This window comes from Rhinopithecus roxellana, chromosome 11, assembly GCF_007565055.1.
Source record: "Rhinopithecus roxellana isolate Shanxi Qingling chromosome 11, ASM756505v1, whole genome shotgun sequence".
Lineage (NCBI taxonomy): Eukaryota > Metazoa > Chordata > Mammalia > Primates > Cercopithecidae > Rhinopithecus > Rhinopithecus roxellana.
Window position 1 is genome coordinate 103,137,506 of NC_044559.1, and position 10,347 is coordinate 103,147,852.

At 38.5% G+C, this 10,347-nt stretch overlaps 1 pseudogene across 1 annotated transcript; it reads left to right on the top strand.

Annotated features, from left to right (window-relative positions):
• Positions 1-2,799: 2,799 nt before the first annotated feature.
• Positions 2,800-3,363, top strand: LOC104663626 (annotated as a pseudogene). The gene has a single exon (XR_748158.2). The product of XR_748158.2 is annotated as a WAP four-disulfide core domain protein 2 pseudogene (transcript).
• The last annotated feature ends 6,984 nt before the right edge of the window (positions 3,364-10,347 follow it).

The window sequence follows — 10,347 nt, forward strand, 5'->3', positions numbered from 1 at the left end:
CCGGTTTTGCTGAAGTAATAACTGTGAGTGAGGGAACTCTAGAATGGTCGATAAGGGAGATGATAAATATCAATTTCAGCCTCAAAATGGTTGTTAATTACATATTTTTGTATTGAGACTTTTCACAATTTGTACCTGATCACGTGTCTCTGTGATGGACTGCAGTAGAGCAGATCTTATTGGTATAAGGTGTGAACTTTATCAGGAATTTTACATTTCCTGTTTCACATCTTCTCAATTCATCTTTTTATTCCAGGCACTGCAATAACCAGCTGCAGGAGGATGTAGCCATTAATACCTTGCCACATCTGCACCATGAATCTGTTTCTTGCTGCTCCAGCACTTGTCTGCTATGGTGTCAGACACTTGCAGTAGCTCACTCAGCCAATCTAATGCATGCATACTTGAAGTTGCAATGAATTTAACACCCTCAGGTGTTAAACTATCAATTGAAAAATGGAAATTCATGTATAAATATGACTCTTTTTCATGTCATGGCTGAAATATTCTGAGGGATATTCTACACCTTTTTTTTTGAGAGGTATGCAGTGTGTTCTCTATTTAGATATTGACATTAGTTAAACATTTACATGCCACCATTAGCCACTTTATAACTAGCTGCAACAGAAATAACATCAGTGTTTTTATAACGTAGAGTAGGACAACAAAACTCTCACCCAAACTCAAAGTGCTTTTTCTGTTTTCTTAACAACAATCAACACAGAAGACTTCTGTGACCAAACTTGTGGGGATTTCTCCCCACCAACAAGCAAGCAATTCTGTGACAGACACTAGCTGAGTATTAAAGCTCTGTTCTTTTCTGACACTGTCTACCTGGAGGTAGCCTCAGATCCCACAGGTTGAGGGCTCGGTGTCTGAGACTGTGCCCCTCATCCCACCTTGGGTCCCATTAAATTGCTGGAGCCGCTCAGAGAACTCAGACATACTTACTTCATCTGCCAGGTTATTACAGAGGATATTACAAAGGTTACAGATGAAAAGCTATGTTCTACACCTTTTCTAAAGAAGGACTGGGAACTAAGCCCAGTGATAAACAGTTCATTAATGTACCCTCAGGTTGGCTTTCCTTCCTTACCTGTTCCAATCTTAGACTCTTCTTAATTTCCTGAAATACCTTTTAAAATAAGCTCCTTAACCAGGTGCAGTGGCATGCCTATAATCCCAGTGCTTTGGAGGACCAAGACAAGAGGATAGCCTGAGGCCAGGAGTTCAAGGTTACAGTGAGCTATGATCATGTTATTGCACTCCACTCCAGCAAGATGGAGTGGAGATTGGATGGCAGAGCAAGGGCCTATCTAAATAAATAAATATAAAATAAAGTAAATTATCTGCATACAAGTCTGCTTAATGGGGTAAACTAAGGTAAAACATAGGTTTATTTGGTGTATGAGAAATGTGCAAGTGCAATGCAATGAAGAAATAAATTAGGCTAGATTAACTGAATATAAATACTGTATTAGTTCATTCCCACACTGCTATGAAAACATACCTGAGACTGGGTAATTTATGAAAGAGAGAGGTTTAATTGACTCACATTTCTGCAGGCTATATAGGAAGCATGACTAGGAGCCCTCAGGAAACACAATTATGGCAGAAGGTGAAGGGCAAGCAAGCACATCTTACCATGCAAAAGGAGGAGAGAGGGAGAGAGTGAGTGAAAGAGGACATGCTTCATACTTTTCAACAACCAGATCTTGCAGGCCGGGTGCAGTGGCTCACGCCTGTAATCTCAGCACTTTGGGAGGCTGAGGCAGGTGGATCACAAGGTCAAGAGATCAATACTACCCTGACCAACATGGTGAAACTCCATCTCTACTAAAAATACAAAAATCAGCTGGGCGTGGTGGTGTGCACCTGTAGTCCCAGCTACTTCGGAGGCTGAGGCAGGAGAATCACTTGAACTTGGGAGGCAGAGGTTGCAGTGAGCCAATATCGTGCCACTGCACTCCAGACTGGCAACAGATCGAGACTCTGTCTCAAAAACAACAACAACAACAACAACAACAAAATCGACCAGATCTTGTGAAAACTCCATCATGAGAACAGCAAGGGAGGAGTCTGCCCCCCATGATTCAATCACCTCCCACCAGGCTCTTCTTCAACATGTGGGGATTACAATTCAACATGAAATTTGAGTGGGGACACAGAGCCAAACCATATCACTTACATATTTAAAAAACTGGATCCCACACAGAAAATCAATTTTATTTGGATTATATTGCTAAATAAGAATGGTGGAACAATAACTATTTTAGAAAATAAGATACTATCTAAGAACTTGGGATAGGTAATTTCTTAATAGAACACAAAAAGCACTGAAACATGAAGATAAATACTGTTCATGGGGCTTCATTTACCTTTTCCTTGATTTATTCAAAAACAAGAAAGAGAATGCAAGAAAGTCAGAATTTGAGAAAATACTTGTAATGCATATATCTGAGAAGAAACCCATAACCAGACTATATAAAGAACTCCTGGCCGGGTGCAGTGGCTCACACCTGTAATTCCAGCACTTTGGGAGGCTGAGGTGGGCGGATCACCTGAGGTCAGGAGTTTGAGACCAGGCTGGCCAACATGGTGAGACCCCATCTCTACTCAAAATACAAAAATTAGCCGGGTGTGGTGGTGCATGCCTGTAATCCCAACTACTCGGGAGGTTGAGGCATGAGAATCGCTTGAATCTGGGAGGCAGAGGTTGTGGTGAGCCAAAATTGTGCTATTGCACTCCAGCCTGGGTGACAAAGAAAGACTCTGTCTTAAATAAATAAGCAACTCTGACCTGCACCCCGCCCTGGCATAGCACCATGCCTGCCTGTCGCCTAGGCTTGCTAGCCGCTGCCCTCCTTGGCCTGCTGCTGTTCGGCTTTACCCTAGTCCCAGGCACAGAAGCAGAGAAGACGGGCGTGTGCCCCGAGCTCCAGGCTGACCAGAACTGCACGCAGGAGTGCGTCTGGGACAGCGAATGCGCGGACAACCCCAAGTGCTGCAGCGCGGGCTGCGCCACGTTCTGCTCTCTGCCCAATGATAAGGAGGGTTCCTGCCCCCAGGTGAACAGTAACTTCCCCCAGCTCAGCCTCTGTCAGGACCAGTGCCAGGTGGACAGCCAGGGTCCTGGCCGGATGAAATGCTGCCACAATGGCTGTGGGAAAGTGCCCTGTGTCACTCCCAAATTCTGAGCTCCAGCCACCACCAGGCTGAGCAGTGGGGAGAGAAAGTTTCTGCCTGGCCCTGCATCTGGTTCCAGCCCACCTGCCCTCGCCTTTTTCTGGCCTCTGTATTCCCTCCTGGGCTGACCACAGCTTCTCCCTTTTCCAACCAATAAAGTAACCACTTTCAGCAAAATAAATAAATAAATAAATACATAAATAAATAAATAAGCAACTCCTACAGACTAATAAAAGAAATCAGACAACTCAAATTTTTAAATGGACAAAGACTTATATATGCACTTTACAACCAGGTTGGGCTTTGAGTCCTATTAAACTGCAAATATTCTTAAAACTGTTACACCTTTATAAATAATTAATTTCTTAGTGTGAGTAATTGTAAACAACTATAGAGGGCATTAGAGGAGTTCAGCTAAGAAATGGGCACTTAGGAAGAATAAAGGTAGAAAAATATGGAAGGTTAAAGGGACTATTTTTGTGCTTCATAATTTGCTAATAAACATTTAGGTAGCTTTTGAAAGAGCAGTAAATATTTAATTATGCTTGCTTGATGGTTGGGTTGATTGGAGGTGAATGGAAGGAAGAGTCTTTAAGTCGATTATGATTCTTTGGCACATTGTTAGAATATTTGCAACTCGTTTAGATTATCTATTTTATTTACTCTATTTAATAATCATTTAATAAGCACATAATATAATCAGGCACTTTGCTAGGTGCTAGGCATAAAATGGTAAAAAAAAAAAAAGACATGATTTATGATCTCATGAAGCTTACAGATGGGTGGGATGGACAGATAAGTAAACAGACATTTGCAATATAATTTGATGAGTAATGTTAGGGGGGAAATGTGCAGGTATCTAGGCCCTAAGACTCTTAATTGAATCTGTGTACTTTTTAGCACCTTTGACATAAATTCTTATAGTCCTCATATTTCCTGAGTTATTGTTGCTCCCAATTGTCCTCACCTGAGAGACTGTCCCATTTTACTTAGCTGAACTTGAGTTTGACTCTAATAAAAGGCAATCAAATCAGTATGCAGTCGTATCTGGGTATCTATGGGGGATTGGTTTCAGGACCCAACCCTCCCCTGACCCATTATAGGAGATGCTCAAGTCCCCCTATATAAAATGGTGTAGTATTTACCTATACCCCATGCACATCCTTCCGTATACCTCAAATCATCTCTAGATTACTTATAATGCCGAATACAAAGTAAATGCTATGTTAATAGCTGTTATAATGTATTGATTTTTAAAATTTTAACTGTTATTTTTGTGTTTTTTTCTTGAATATTTTTGATCTGCAGTTAGTTGAACCCATGAAGGCAGAACCTATAGATAACGGAAGGCCAGCTATATAAAATTTCACATTTCAAACCATCTAATAGTTTTAGCAGAAATATTTACTACATTTTTAAAGAGAGAGAAGTTGACAGACTATTTTGTATAAATTATGAAAAGGAAGTATAATATTGGAAATTAAAACAGAAAAAAACGGGCTAGAGAAGAAAAAACATTTTTATTGTAAATATATGCTACCATGTACTCAGTTAAGAGCAAAATGGCTGTATTCACATAGGAAAGAGTTAACCAAGGTATGAATCAGTGCTCAGAATAAAAAATGGAATAGACAGATCAAATGGCATGTAATTTATTCTGATTAAATTCAGAAAAAATGTTTCTGCAGGTGAAACCATTGGATTATAACATACTTTTCTTGAAGAAAGGCTGGTCTTAACAAGGCTTTAAAGATATGATAGTTTGATGCGTTTAAATAGATCAATTCACCCATGGCAAATGTGTTATTTTCCACAACTGTAAAGAAGATGATTTCAGGGATAGAAAGGCAGGGAGGTATCAACCATGAGCATTGTGTTCATAAAGTGGAAGTAGGGAAAACACTCTCCTGCCTCCAAACCCTCTCATCCCTGCTCATAACCCAGAACATACAAAAAGAGAACTGTTTTTGACCATGTCAAGAATGATCAGTTACACTGTCAAACATTTCACAATTAATCTTTTGGTTAGTAGACAGTATCCTTCGGACAAATCTCTCGTGCACAAGACAAAGACACGTGAAGGAGGGAAATTTCATGGAGTTGGGAGTTTAGTCATGAATGGTTAAGTAAAAGACCCTATTCTCAAGTCAGAGACCACCTCAAGGAAAGATTCTGCCGTGAAAGTAATTGTAAAGCCAATGAACATGCAGTTCTCCTTTATTTTATCTTTAAATTCTTACCTTACTTCTTGAAAGTTTTCAATTTACAGAAAATGTGAGTAAATAACATAGAGAGTTTGTTATATCTGCCCCCAACCTCAACAGTTTTACCAATTTTTAACATCTTACATTAGTGTGGTATATGTGTTATATTAAAGAACCAATATTGATACATAATTATTAACTAAATTCACAGTTTACATTAAGGCTCACTATTTGTGGTTTACAGTTCTATGAGTTTTGAAAAATGCAAATTACTATGTTTCCCCCATTATATTAGACAGAACAGTTTACCCTAAAAATTCCCCCATACCACACCTATTCCTCCCTCCTTCCTCTACCTGCCTCTGACCCTCCAACCTCGTAACTACCAACAACCACTGGTCTTTTGCTGTCTCCAGTTTTGTCCTTTTCTACAATGTCATGTAATTGGAATCATATTATTTAATCTTCTAAGACTGACCTCTTTTACTTAGTAATATTCATTTAATATTTTTCCACGTCTTTTTTTGTCTTAATAGCTCATTTCTGTTTATCACTGAATAATATTTTACTGTATAGATGTACCCTGGTTGTTCATTAATTTACCTATTGGAGGACATTTTGGTTGCTTCCAGTTTTTTGGTCATTATGAATAAACTTGATATAAACATTCATGTGCAGGTTTTCGTATGCACATAATTTTTCAACACAATTAGGTAAATATCTAGAAGCGTGATAGCTAAATCATATGATAAGACTATGTTTAGCTTTGTAAGAAACTGCCAAATTGTCTTCTGAAGTGGCTGTATCATTTTGCATTCCTACCAGCAATGAATGGTGCTTCACCTTCTTTCCAGTAAATATTGTCAGGCTTTAAAAAATAAATGTTAGCCCTTCTAGCAGGTGTGCATTGGTGTCTTATTGCTGCTTCATTTTGCAATTCTCTAGTAACATATGACGTGAGACGTCTTTTCATACGCTATTTTTAATTTGTATATCTTCTTGATGAAGTATCCAGATCTTCGGCCCCTTTTTAATTGAGTTGCTTAGTTTCTAGTTTCACTTTAAGTGTTCTTTGCATATATTTTTAAAATTTAATCTATTAATTAATTTCATTGATACATATTGGATATACTTTTTTGGGTGCATGTGATAATTATTTGATATATTCATACGATAAAATTAGGATAATTGGGATATCCATTACCTTAAATATTTATATTTTATTTATGCTAGGAATATTCAAATTATTTTCTTTAGCTCTTTTGAAATGAACAATCAATCAGTGTGAATCATAGTCACCTTACTAACCTATCAAACAACAGGACTTGTTCCTTTTATCTAAGTGTATATTGATATCTATTAATAAGCCTCCTCCTCCACCTTACCATTCTCAGCCTGCCTCTAGTAACCACCAATCTACTTTCTGTCTTCATGAGATCCACTCTTTTAGCTCTCACATGTAAGTGAGAGCACACAGTAATTGTCTTTCTGTGTTTGGCTTGTTTCACATAGCATAATATTCACCAGTTCCATCCATGTTGCTGCAAATTAAAGGACTTCATTCTTTTTTATGGCTGAATAATATTCCACTGTGTATATACATAATATTTCATTTATTTTATTTTATTGAGACAGAATCTCGCTTTGTCTCCTAGGCTGAGTGCAATGGTGCAATCTCTGCTGACTGCAACCTCTGCCTCCCGGGTTCAAGCGATTCTCCTGCCTCAGCCCCACAAGTAGCTGGGATTTCAGGCACCTGCCACCACAACCATCTAATTATTATTTTGTGTGTATGTGTGTTTTTAGTAGAGACGGGGTTTCGCCATGTTGCTCAGCCTGGTCTCGAACTCCTGATCGCAGGTGATCCACCTGCTTTGGCCTCCCAAAGTGCTGGGATTTCAAGTGTGCGCCACCGCCCCTGCCCTCACCTCCTTTATCCATTTATTTACATATTTATTTATTTTATTGTTATTGCTATTACTTTCTGGGACAGGGTCTCACTCTGTCACCCAGGCTGAGTGCAGTGTCTCAGTCATAGCTTACTGTAGCCTCAACCTGCCAGGCTCAAGTGATCCTCCTGCCTCAGCCTCCTAAGTAGCTGGGACTACAGGCATGTACCACCATGCCTGGCTAATTTTTGATTTTTTGTAAGCATGATTTTTTGTTTTGTTTTGAGACAGAGTCTCACTCTGTCACCCAGGCTGGAGTGCAGTGGCGTGATCTCGGCTCACTGCAACCTCTGCCTCCTGGACTTAAGTGATTCTCCTGCCTCAGCCTCCTGAGTATCTGGGATTACAGGCAGAAGCCACCACGCCTGGCTAATTTTGTATTTTTTTTAGTAGAGATGGGGTTTCTCCACGTTGGTTAGACTGGTCTCGAATTCCCGACCTCCAGTGATCCACACGACTCAGCTTCTCAAAGTGCTGGAATTACAGGCATGAGCCACCACACCCGGCCAGGATGAGGATCTTTTTATATTGGCCAGACTGGCCTTGAACTCTTGGACACAACTGATCCTCCGACCTTGACCTCCCAAAGTGCTGGGATTATAGGAGCGAACTACCATACCTGGCCTTCTTTTTCCATTTATCCTTTGACAGGCACTTAGGTTGATTCCGTATTTTGGCTACTTGTCAATAATGTCACAATAAATATGGGTGCAGATATCTGTTCAATATATTGATATCATTTCTTTTGGATATGTACTCTGTAGTGGAATTGCTGGACCATATGGTGGTTCTATTTTTTAGTTTTAGAGAAAGCTCCATACTGTTATCCACAGTGGTTATACTAATTTGCATTCCCACAAATATTGAACAAATGTTCCCTTTTCTTCACATCCTTGCCAGCATCTGTTATTCTCTGTTTTCATAATAGCCATTCTAACTGGGATGATAATATCTCATTGTGGTTTTGATTTGCATTTCTGTGATGATCAACGATGTTGACTACCTTTTCATGCACCTGTTTTCCGTTTGTATATCTTCTTTTGAGAAACTGTCTATTCAGATCTCTGGCCCATTTTAAAATCAGATTATTGAGTTGTTTGAGTTCCTTGTATATTCTGGTTATTAATCTCTTACCAGATGGAGAGTTTGCAAATATTTTCTCCCATTTTCTGGATTGCCTCTTCACTTCGTTAATTGTTTCTTTTGCTGTGCAGAAGTTTTTAGCTTGATTTAATCCCATTTGTCTAGTTTTGCTTTGGTTGCTTGTGCTTTTGAAGTCCTACACAATATTTGTCCAGACTAATATCCTGGAACATTTTCCCAATGTTTTCTTCTAGTACTTTCATAGTTTCAGGTCTGTGATTTACATCTCCAGTCCATTTTGATTTGATGAGAGATAGGGATGTAGTTTCATCCTTCTGGGGTTTTCTAGTTTGCCAAATACCATTTATGGAATAAACTGTTCTTTCTCCATTATTTGTTCTTGGTGCCTTTGTCAGAAATGAGTTGGCTATAAATATGTGGACTTATACCTGGGTTCTCTATTCTATCCCATTGGTCTCATGCCTGTTTTAATGCTAGTATCATGCTGATTTGGTTACTATAGCTTTGTAGTATATTTCAAAGTCAGGTAGTGTGCTTCCAGCTTTATTCTTTATGCTCAGGATGGCTTTGGCTATTTGGGGTCGTTTGTAGTTCCATATACATTTTAGAATTTGTTTCCTGTTTCTGTGAAGAACATCATTGATAATTTGATAGGGATTACACTGCATCTGTAAATTGCTTTGGGTAGTAATATTAATTCTTTCAATTCAAGAGCATGGAATATCCTTCAATTTTTTTATGTGTCCTCTTCAATTTCTTTCATCAGCGTTCTCTGCTTTTCATTGTATAGATTTTTCACATATTTGGTTAAGTTCATTCCCATTTCATATCTTTGGTTAACTTCATTCCCAAGAATCAACTTTGCATAGGTACAAAGAATATTGATTGTTTGTAAAAGAGGGATTGCTTTCTTGATGTTCTTTTCAGATTGTTCACTGTTAGCATATATAAATGCTACTGATTTTTGTATGTCAATTTTGTAAACTGTAACTTTACTGAGTATTTATCAGTTGTAACAGTTTTACAGTGGACTCCAGGTTTTTCAAACTATAAGACCATGCCATCTGGGTACAAACCTTTTATTTATTTAATATATTCCTTTCCAATTTGAATGCACTTTCTTTCTCTTGCTTAATTGCCCTGACCAAGACTTCCAGTATTTTGTTGAATATAACTGGTGAAAATGGGCTTCCTTGTCTTGTTTCAGATTATACAGGATCTTTTATTCCTTTTAGTCTCTTCTGACTGTATATTTTTAAATAGTCCGTCTTCAAGCTCATTTATTCTTTCTTCTGCTTGATCTATTCTGCTGTTGAGAGATTCTGATGCTTTCTTCAGTATGTCAATTGAATTTGTTAGCTCCAGAGTTTATGCTTGATTTTTAATAATTATTTCAATGTCTTTATTAAATTTATCTGATAGGATTCTGAATTCCTTCTCTGTGTTATCTTGGATTTCATTGAACTTCCTCAACACGGGTATTTTAAACTTTGTGTGAAAGGTCACATATCTCTGTCATTCTTGTACTGGTTACTGATGTCTTATTTAGTTCAGTTGGTGAGGTAATGTATTCCTGGATGGTCTTGATACTTATGGATGATCATGTCTGTGCATTGAAGAGTTTGGTATTTATTGTAGTCTTCACAGTCTGAGCTTGTTTGCATCCATCCTTCTTGGGAATGCTTTCCAGGTATTTGTGGAGACTTGGGTGTTGTGAATTAAGTTTTTGGTGACTGCAGTCATATGTGCATTAGGGGACACCCCAAACCCAATAATCCTTCAGCTTTTGCAGACTACTTCACAGTAACTTAACATGCTTTCTTACAGAGTAGTACCAATTCCTCTTTCTTATCTCTTATAATCTTGATTGTCATTTATTTCACTTATCAATATACTGAACTCAC